We start from the raw sequence: 10,788 nt of genomic DNA, 5'->3' as shown, positions 1-10,788 counted from the left end.
GACTGGGAAGCTTGAAGCAATGGAGTCAAACCTTGGGTGCTAGGACTCGAGGTTGGGGAGGTTGAGGAGAGGTTTGGCGTAAATAAAGACGGCCCTTGGCTCCTTTATAAAGGCAGCGGGTATCGAACGCCTCCTCCTAAGCCTGAAAACCCGCCTATTCCTAAGGAATCTTTCCAATGGAATAGTTGGGTTACCCACACTCGTATTAATAAGAATCCCGCAATAAGGGGACATGATCTCTGCTTCGACAAGACGTGCCAATAAAAACCTCGCCTCGAAACATGGAACGGCAGGACAGGAAATGGTTTGAAATAATGACCGGGCAAGCGTGATGTCACGTTACGAAAAGTTGTCGGCAGATTGGACTCATGAAATATCATATTCTCTACGGTTGTGGTACTTGTGTTGCAGATCCGGACATGTTCGTCCGAAGACTATCTTGGAGTATTCGGAAAGGGGAACCTGCCTTGCAATGCCGAAGACAATCTGCACGCCGGACACCTCATCATTGAAGCCTGGTTTAGGGGCTACTGAGGGAATCCTGGACTAAGGGGTCCTCGGGCGTCCGGCCTATTGGACATGGGCCGGACTAATGGGCTGTGAAGATACAAGACCGAAGACTCTCTCCCGTGTCCGGATAGGACTCTCCTTGGCGTGGAAGGCAAGCTTGGCGACCAAATATGAAGATTCCTTTCTCTGTATCCGACTTTGTACAACCCTAGTCCCCTCCGGTGTCTATATAATCCGGAGGGCTTAGTACGGAAATGAATACAGTCATACAGGATAGACTTCTAGGGTTTTAGCCATTACGATCTCGTGGTAGATCAACTCTTGTAACACTCATATTCATCAAGATCAATCAAGTAGGAAATAAGGTATTACCTCCATAGAGAGGGCCCAAACCTGGGTAAACATTGTGTCCCCCATCTCCTGTTACCATCGACCTTAGACGCACAGTTCGGGACCCCCTACCCGAGATCCGCCGGTTTTGACACCGACAGGGACAATGGGTTGAAACCGTAGACGACCTCAAAAGGGGACTTGCCGGTAGTCGAATGTCTCACGCGGTTGTGGGCATACTCGGCGATGGGTAGGCACTCTTCCCACTCCTTGATGTTCCTCTTGATCAACACACGTAGTAGAGTGGAGAGTGTTCGGTTCGTCACTTCCGTTTGGCCGTCGGTTTGTGGATGGTATGCCGTGGAGAATAGTAGCTTGATTCCGAGCTTTGCGCATAAGGTCTTCCAAAAGTAGCTCAAGAACTTGACGTCGCGGTCCGAGACTATCGTCTTTGGCACGCCATGTAGGCACAATATTTCCCTACAAAAGAGGTTTGCAACATGTGAAGCATCGTCCATCTTATTGCATGGGATAAAATGAGCCATTTTGGAGAATCGGTCCACAACAACAAACACGGAATCCTTTGCATTTCTAGTCCTAGGAAAACCAAGCACAAAACCCATGCTAATATCTTCCCATGGGTGATATGGAATTGGAAGATGTGTATAAAGACCATGAGATTGAGCTTTGGACTTAGCTTTGCGACATGTCTATCATCAGTTGGTGAAGCGTGAGACGTCGCGGAACATCTTGGGCCAAAAATAGTTCTTGGAGAGCGTAGAAAATGTCTTGTCGCGTCCAAAGTGTCCCATTAGTCCTCCTCCATGAGATTCTTGCAAAAGTAACAAACGAAGAGAAGACTCGGGGATGCAAAGTTTGTTATCTCTCATAAGATAATCATCTTTGATGTAATAGCGTTCCCAAGATGTATGCGTCAAACACTTTTCATAAGGAATAGCAAAAGTAGGATGATGCACATACAAGTATTTTATGTTCTCAAAGACAATGACATTCAATTCAAGTTTAGTAACAAGCATGCATTTGCGGGAAAGCGCATCCGCCACAACATTTTCCTTGCCTTTGATATACTTGATGACATAAGGAAATGACTCTATGAATTCACTCCATTTAACATGATGCTTGTTCAACTTAGTTTGACCCTTAAGGTACTTTAGCATTTCATGATCGCTATGAATGATAAACTCATGAGGGCGAAGATAATGTTCCCATTCACGCAAAACTCGCAGTAAGCATATAGCTCTTTGTCATAGATGGGATAATTGAGTTGCGCCCCGGAGAGTTTCTCACTAAATTATGCTATGGGGTGCTTCTCTTGCGTTAACACACCTCCTATGCCATTACCGCTAGCATCGCAATGAATTTCAAAAGGTTTGTCAAAGTTGGGTAATGCAAGCACGGGAGCATGAGTAAGCAAATTCTTAAGTTTATTGAATGCGGTATCTTGGCATGGTCCCCAAACAAAAGGCGCATTTTTCTTACTCAAAGCATGCAAAGGTGAAGCAATGGTGCTAAAATCCTTCATAAATCTATGATAGAAACCGGCTAAACCAAGAAAACTATGCACTTGTTGCAAGTTGGTTGGTTGGGGCCAAGTTTTAATAGCATTGATCTTAGATTCATCTACATGAACACCCTTAGAATACACAAGGAAACCCAATAAAACAACCTTATCAACACCGAAAAGGCATTTGCCCATATTAGCATAAAGGCGCTCTTTCCTAAGGGTTTGCAACATGGTTCTAAGATGGGTGACATGATCTTTGAGAGATTTGCTAAATACAAGAATATCATCAAAATAGACCGCAACGAATACACCAATATAAGGTCGAAGAGCGAAATGCATGACTCTCATGAAAGTATCGGGTGCTTCGGATAAACCCATTGGCATAACAAGCCATTCATATAAGCCAAATTTGGTCTTAAATGCAGTTTTCCATTCATCACCTACTTGGATGCGTATTTGTTAGTAGCCACTCTTAAGATCAATCTTAGAGAAAATGGTGGCTCCACTAAGCTCATCTAGCATATCATCTAGGCATGGAATAGGGTAACGATAACGCACGGTAATAGCATTGATAGGACGACAATCAGAACACATGCGAAATGTACCATCTTTCTTGGGAACAAGGATTACCGGGACGACACAAGGGCTCAAACTTTCTCGTACATGGCCGTTGTCGATGAGTTGTTGTACTTGCCGTTGGATCTCCTTAGTTTCCTCGGGATTGACGCGGTAGGGAGCCTTGTTAGGAAGGGGTGCTCCAAGGATGAGGTCGATTCGATGTTCAATGCCTCGTAGTGGCGGTATTCCCGGGGGTAGCTCATCGGGAAAAACATCTTGGAATGCCTGCAAAAGAGAAGACAACACTAAAGGTAGAGGGTGAGATGTGTTAGTTTTTGGTCCCTCGTCCGTGTATAAAAGGACATAGTGCATGACACTTGATGGGTTCTCATACACTTCTCCCATCTCACTTTTGGTGGCAATTAGGACTAGGTTCTTCTTGCCGCTCATCGTGGAGGCACTCAATTTAGGCTTGTGGCGCTCACTCTCTTTTTGGTGGTTCGCTCTCTCACTATTCTCTCCACGATGGGTGGCTTGCTTGTCGGCGATCACTTGGCTGGGAGACATTTGTCGTAGCACAAATTCCTTTCCTTTCATCTTGAAGCTATAGTGATTCGTTCGCCCATGATGGATGACACCTCAGTCAAATTGCCATGGTCGTCCAATAAGGAGGTGGCAAATGGACATCGGAATGACATCACACTCCAAAGTGTCTTCGTAAGCTCCGATCTTGAAGGAAATTTGTACCATATGCTCGACTTGGATAGTGCCAGAGTCGCTTAGCCATTGAGCCTTGTAAGGATGCGGGTGCTTCATCTTGACCAATTGGAGCTTGGAGCAAAGTTCTTCACTTGCCAAGTTATGACAACTCCCTCCGTCGATGATGACCTTGACGGACCTTCCATTGATGCCGGCCTTGGTATGGAAGATATGGAATCTTTGGTCTTCTTCTTGTTGATGTTGAAGAGTCAAGACCTTGGAGACAACGAGAGCGGGGCTCGAATCTTCGTCACAAAAGACTTGATCATCTTCATATTTGTTCACTTGCCGGTGCATGGCCACTTGCTCAAGGGCTTACATTTCTCCTTCACTCATGGAATCATATATACCATCGTCATTGAAGATCATGGTGCGCTTGTTTGTACACTCGAAGGACTTGTGGCCTCGGACGCCGCATGTGAAGCATTTGAAGGAACTTGTCTTGATGGTCTCATCGGTTGGAGTAGATGATGATGAAGCTCTCGGCTTGAAGTTGCTTGTAGTAAGGTTGTCGAAGTCTTCTTGTCACTTGACTTGTCGCCGTTGCTTGTAGATGGCTTGGTTGAGGTAGAAGGTGTTCGAGTCATTGAATCTTGAGAGTTGGAGAAACCATAGGACTTGGATGAGAACTTGGCATATTTGAAATCATCTTGCACTTGATGTTCCGCTTTGGTAGCTTGATGCACTAGCTCGATGAGGTTCGAGTATGGTTGGAAGTCGGCGATCTTCTTGACAGGATGATTGAGTCCATTCAAGAAACGTGCCATAGTTTGCTCGTCATCTTCCGTGACATTGGCTCTTATCATGGCAATCTCCGTTTCCTTGTAGTACTCTTCAACGCTCTTGGTTCCTTGCTTGAGGAGTTGGAGTTTCTTGAAGAGGTCGCGGTTGTAGTAGGTTGGCACCAAATGTGCTCTCATGACATCCTTCATTTGCGTCCAAGTTGTGATGGGTGGTTCTCCTCTTGCCTCACGGCGCTCGATGACTTGTTCCCACCAAATGAGGACGTAGTCTTGGAACTCAAGGGATGCCATTGCAATCTTATTCTCTTCCTCATAGTTGTGTAAGCGGAATATTTTATCAACCTTCAATGCCCATGAAAGGTACTCTCCGGGATCATTGCTTCCGGAAAACTTGGGCATGGTGAACTTTAGCTTGCTGTAGAGTTGCTCTTCATTGTGTTGGGGTCGGGGGTGATGCCGTCCTTGACGCGGAGGATTGTCTCCCTCAACTTGCTCTTGTCGTGGAGGATTTCCATTGTCTTCATGCTCTTGGTGAACTTGAGGTTCTTGTCGAGCTTGTGGAGGAGCTTGAGGAACTTGACGATGCACACGTGATTGATAAATCCTCTCTTGAACTTCATTGCGAAGCGCTTCTTCTTGCTCGCGTGTTTGACCGTTGTGGTCTGCTATGGTGCGACTTGTTTCATGGAGGGCACGTTGGGCCTTGAGTGCTTGAGCTTCACGCCGTTGTTGTTGTTGTTGTCGAAGCGCCTCGGCGTCTTGCTCCTCTTGATGTTGGCGCGCTCGTTCTTCCTCTTGTTGGCGTAGACATTGTCTTTCTTGTGCTTGCGCCAAGGTAGCTTGGTTTAGGCGGTGACAATGTTCTTGCGCTCGAAGTTGTTCTTGAGAATCGGTTCCGTGTAGAGGATTGCGGTTTGCTTGACGGTCTTAGTGCGCGGCTCGTCGATGAGTGTTTGATGTCGGAGTACTTGAGCCAGAGATGGTGTCATCAGAGTGTCGACTTGAGCGGCTCCGTCTTGAGCAGGGCGAAGAGGTAGAAGAGCGGCTTACCAACAAAGCGCGAATCTCATCCATTCTTGCGTTGCTCTCTTGTTTTTGTTCATCGAGCTTGTTGTCGAAATAGTCTTTTGTACGTTGCTCGGAGAGTCGCAAGTCGGTGGCAAGGTTGTCGATGCGGTCGTTCATTGCTTATTGTTCTCGAGGCAAAGCACATTGTGCACCAAAGAGGTGGCTCTTTGTGACATAGGAGGACATGTCGTCGTCTTGCTCGATGAAGAGTGGGTTGGTAGAAGTACTTGGCCTATCCATCATTCTAAGAAAATATGTGAGGGGGAGAACGAGAAGAACTTATACCAAATGTACCTTGACCGATGTTGAAGATGGATCAATGATCACTCAAATGTGAAACAAGGAAATAGCACAATTGGTACCAATTCTTGTCAGTTCTCACACCCACATAAGTAAAAGCTTATGGTGGAGCTCGGTTAGGATGGTGGCACAAAATGTGAATGCAATTGTTAGTGAGCCTCAATAATGTTGGAAAAGATTCACAAATTGGCAAATCCAACAAGTAGACCAATAGCAAGATGTGGTACACAGAAACACACACGCAAATAGATAAGTGGGGTCGTGCAACCAAGGAATGAGCCAAAATGTGGAATCCACGAAAGTGCTCTTATTGCACCACTCTAGAGAGACGCTAGCACGATTGCACAATAGGCGGATACGAAACTTGTGCACAACCTACTAAGCAAAAATGCAACGACTTCTATCCCAAGTATGCTATATGTATGGTATTCCGATGATATGATCCAACATGATCGAGTATGACAATCTTAATGTATTATGATGCTATGGTTCTTGCTTATAAGCTCTTTGCTTATCTTTCCTCTTTGCTTAAAAGCTTGTTGTCTCTTTCTCTTTTGAGCTCTTTTCGCATGCAAAACTTCACGAACCAATATAGCAATTGTGTATACGAGGACAACTTTGTCACAAAAGATGATACCAAGAGATGCACCACGATGATATGGTATGCATGCTATGGGAAGTATGATCACTAATGTGCACAAGTAACATTGCCGGCAATACTCAAAGTCTAGCCTCGATGGGTAAGTTATGCAAAATGGGCTATGGGGTTATCAATGCAATGGCAAGGAGTAGACCAAGATGTCATCGAAGTTACCGTCCATGGTATGTCGGGTGTAAGCAAGGACGTATGAAGATGAGGTTGTTGTCAAGTCCTTGGCCGAGATGAGCGGCGGTGATGACGATGTCGAATCGTTCCTAGTTAGCCGAAACACCCTAGGAAACGATGAACCACAACTTAAATGTGAAAACTAAATGTGTCAAAATTGTGTCGGAGTGCGAGACGAGGAGGCAATGGTGGTTGCGGAAAGTGATGGTGGTATCAGGGTGCGTATGCGGAAGTGGAGGTGAAGAGGTGGTGGTGGCCGAACTGAACTTTTTCAGTTTCGTCAGGAGACGTCAGACGTCCGGTGGATGGCGGATGACCGGTGGTCCGACGTCCGGTAGCTGGCAGACGTCCGGTGCCTGGGCGATTTCGGGCACATGATGAATAGCTAGGGTTCGTAGAGAGAGAGATGATACATCTCCATCATATCTATCATTTTTGATTGTTTCATGCCAATATTATACAACTTTCACATATTTTGGCACCTTTTTATATGATTTATTGGACTAACCTATTGATCCAGTGCCCAGTGCTAGTTCCTTTTTTTTGCATGTTTTTTGTATTGCAGAATATCCATATCAAACGAAGTCCAAATGCAATAAAATTTCATGGAGAATTATTTTGGAATATATGTGATTTTTGGGAGTTGGAATCACCGCAAATGGAGGCCCACATAGGGCACAAGACACCAGCGCACCACCCCTGTGCCAGGCGCGTGGTGGTCAGTTGTGCTCACCTCGTACGTCGGTTGGAGCTCTACTTCGGGCGCAAGGAAGCTTATATCTGGAAAAAAATCATGTTAAAATCTCAGCGCAATCGGAGTTACGGGTCTCCGGGAATATAAGAAATGGTTTTCAGCCAGATCTGGGGAACGCGAAACAGAAGAGAACACAGAGGGAGATCCAATCTCGGAGGGGCTCTCGCCCCTCCGCCGCCATGGAGACCATGGACCAGAGGGGGAACTCTCCTCCCATCTAGGGGGAGGCCAAGGAAGAAGAAGAAGGAGGGGGGCTCTCTCCCCCTCTCTTCCGGTGGCGCCGGAACGCCGCCGGGGCTAGGATCATGATGGCGATCTACATCAACAATCTTGCTACCGTCAACACCAACTCTCTCCCCATCTATGCAGAGGTGTAACCTCCCTTCTCCCCGCTGTAATCTCTACTTAAACATGGTGCTCAACCCCATATATTATTTCCCGATGATCTATGGTTATCCTATGATGTTTGAGTAGATCCATTTTGTCCTGTGGGTTAATCGTGATCTTGGTTGGTATGATTGTATATTTTATTTATGGTGCTGTCCTACGGTGCCCTCCATCTCGCGCAAACGTGGGGGATCCTCGCTATAGGGTGTTACAATATGTTCATAATTCGCTTATGGTGGGTTGTGAGAGTGACAGAAGCTTAAACCCGAGTAGGTGGGTTATGGTGTATGGGAGTAAAGAGGACTTGATACTTAATGCTATGGTTGGGATTCACGACCTTAATGATCTTTAGTAGTTGCGGATGCTTGCTAGAGTTCCAATTATAAGTGTATATGATCCAATAGAGAAAGTATGTTAGCTCATGCCTCTCCCTCATATAAAATTGCAAGAATGATTACCGGTACTTGTTATTGATTGCCTAGGGACAAATGACTTTCTTATTGACAAAAGCTATCTACTTTTACTTTCCCACAATTTATCCGTAGTTTTGTTCTCACAAAGTACTCGTAGTTTTATTCTTGCAAAATAGTTTCATACTTGTTTCCGGTAAAGCAAACGTCAAGTGTGCGTAGAGTTGTATTGGTGGTCGATAGAACTTGAGGGAATATTTGTTCTACCTTTAGCTCCTCGTTGGGTTCGACACTCTTATTTATCGAAGAAGGCTACAAACGATCCCCTATACGTGTGGGTTATCAAGAGAGACTACTCCATTGGAGGCCAAGACCTCCTCGGAGAAGATCCTTCTAGGATTCAAGCCCCCATCTCCTTTGGATTTGGGATGAACTCTACCTTGCGGCCTTCCCTTTGTTGTTCATGTACCTTGTGGATCTTGTGTGTTTGATTGTCTAGTGGATGTGTGATTGGACTTGTTCTTGAGTGTTTCCCCTTGTGATTTCTCCCCGTTCTTCCCCGTGTTCTTCATGTTCTTCGAGGGAATCCACTCCAATCGTGAAAGATCGGCCTACACCGGGTTAGCTCCGTATCAGGATGCCGTTCTGGGAATTGGTGAGGGCAGCCCTGATGTTGTTGGCACGAGAGAGGGATACGGCCGAGAACATGTTCCCCAACACATTCCAGATCACATGCGACATTCCTATCGATGCCACCTGAATGAGTACTTCTTTGGAGAGATTTCTGAGTAGATATGCGCCAATCGGTTGGACAAGCAAGGGGGGCATAGGCAGGGTTTGATACAACCCGATCCCTGCCCTCTTTGTCTTTGGTTGTGATGGTTTTGGAAGGACCTTCGATGGTTTGGTCTAGGTATCCATATAAGCTGACGCCCATGATTTGAGATCAGGCTTGAGCTCGCCATAGAACATAGTTTCTGCGGATATGTGGCTCGAAGGTGTTGTGGTTGAGGCCGGAGGTGATGGCAGAGGTGGAGGACAACATGATTGCTAGGGATATTGGTGGAGGCTTGGAAGGATGGTGGAGCTGGCTAGATGCGATGGAAGGGACCTGATCTGTATACCATGTAAGCGCCGGTAGAAGCTTCTCAACCCCCGATAGGGAGCCCGTGTGGTGTTATATCGATCATGGAGAGAGATCCTCTCATGAGATACATGGCACTCCCTCCGTAAAGAAATATAAGAGTGTTAAGATCACTAAAATAGTGATCTAAACGCTCTTATATTTCTTTACAGAGGGAGTAGTCGGTTAGGAGGTTTAACCAAAAGAGATTATAGGGAGTTCTGGATAGAGATAGATGTAACTTAAACAAGAAAGGAAAGCTATCTCTATCTATCTATAAGCGTGCCGCAAGACATGCCTTGCACCCAAAATATATGTCATGTTTAACAGAGGTAGCATCATACGCACTACAAAGAAAGATACATCCATGACATTATGGCCCGAACAATTTTTTCCTGTCATGGTTACGACACTTCTATGACGATAATTGTGACAAGAACACATATCATCATGGATGCGGTGGGCTCCTACTTCTATGACAAAAAAATGACAGAAAATGGGCTTTTCATCCTGGGCGGGCCGGGGATGCACCTGCACATTCTTTGGGCTGTCCATGACATAAAAAATCATGGTAGAAGCGAGGGCAAGGAAAATTTTGCGTAGTTCCCGGTTACGATGGGTGGTCGGGGCCGAGCGATGCTGTGTGGTTTGCCTGTTTCTGTCTCATACACGCGCGTGGTGCGAGCCATGTCGCTATAACTGAACCCAAGCGAGAGGCATTCACTTACTGAACCTGAGCGATCACACTGCTACATACTGAAGCCGATCGATTGATCCCTTCGCTGCTAACTCAACCCGACGGACTCGTTCGCTGCTAACTGAACCCGATTGATCACTGTACCTGCTTACTGAAGTTGATCGAACCCCCGCGTGAGACATAGCTAGCCGGTTTGGGTTGCCTCTAGATGAACAGTGCCTGTTGCTGCCACGCACGCGATACGTAGATGAGTCGAGACATGGTGAGTCTAGCCAGTTGGTTGGCTGTGGATGAACAGTTCCCGGTGGGGGTTGGATGAACAAGACACCGACCATGTGTAGGCGGTTGCCGCTAGATGAACATGACCTCATGGTAGTAAGCGGTTGCCGCTGGATGAACATGACCTCATGGTAGTACGTGGCTGACACTGGATGAACATGACCCCGAGGAGGCCGCCACACACCCCAACCGGTTCGGGGTGGATCAACAGGACCCCATGGAGGCTAGTTGAACAGTAGCCGGTGGAGGCTAGATGAACAGTAGCCCGTGGATGAAAAGTGGCTGTGGAGGCTGGAGGAAGTCAATGGTGGATGAACAGTATCCCGTGGAGTCCCGTTTTGTGGTACGCCACACCCCTCCCGATGAACAGGACCCCGTTTCGAGTGTAGGCGGTTGGAGAGAAGTCTGTTTCCTCCGTTTTGCAGTACGCCACACCCGTCCCGATGAACATGACCCTATTTCGACCGTAGGTGGTTGGAGAGAAGTCTGTTTCCTCTGTTTTGTGGTACGCCACTCCCC

The sequence above is a fragment of the Triticum aestivum genome, chromosome 6D, assembly GCF_018294505.1.
Source record: "Triticum aestivum cultivar Chinese Spring chromosome 6D, IWGSC CS RefSeq v2.1, whole genome shotgun sequence".
Taxonomy (NCBI): Eukaryota; Viridiplantae; Streptophyta; class Magnoliopsida; order Poales; family Poaceae; genus Triticum; species Triticum aestivum.
This window is presented reverse-complemented; position numbering follows the sequence as displayed.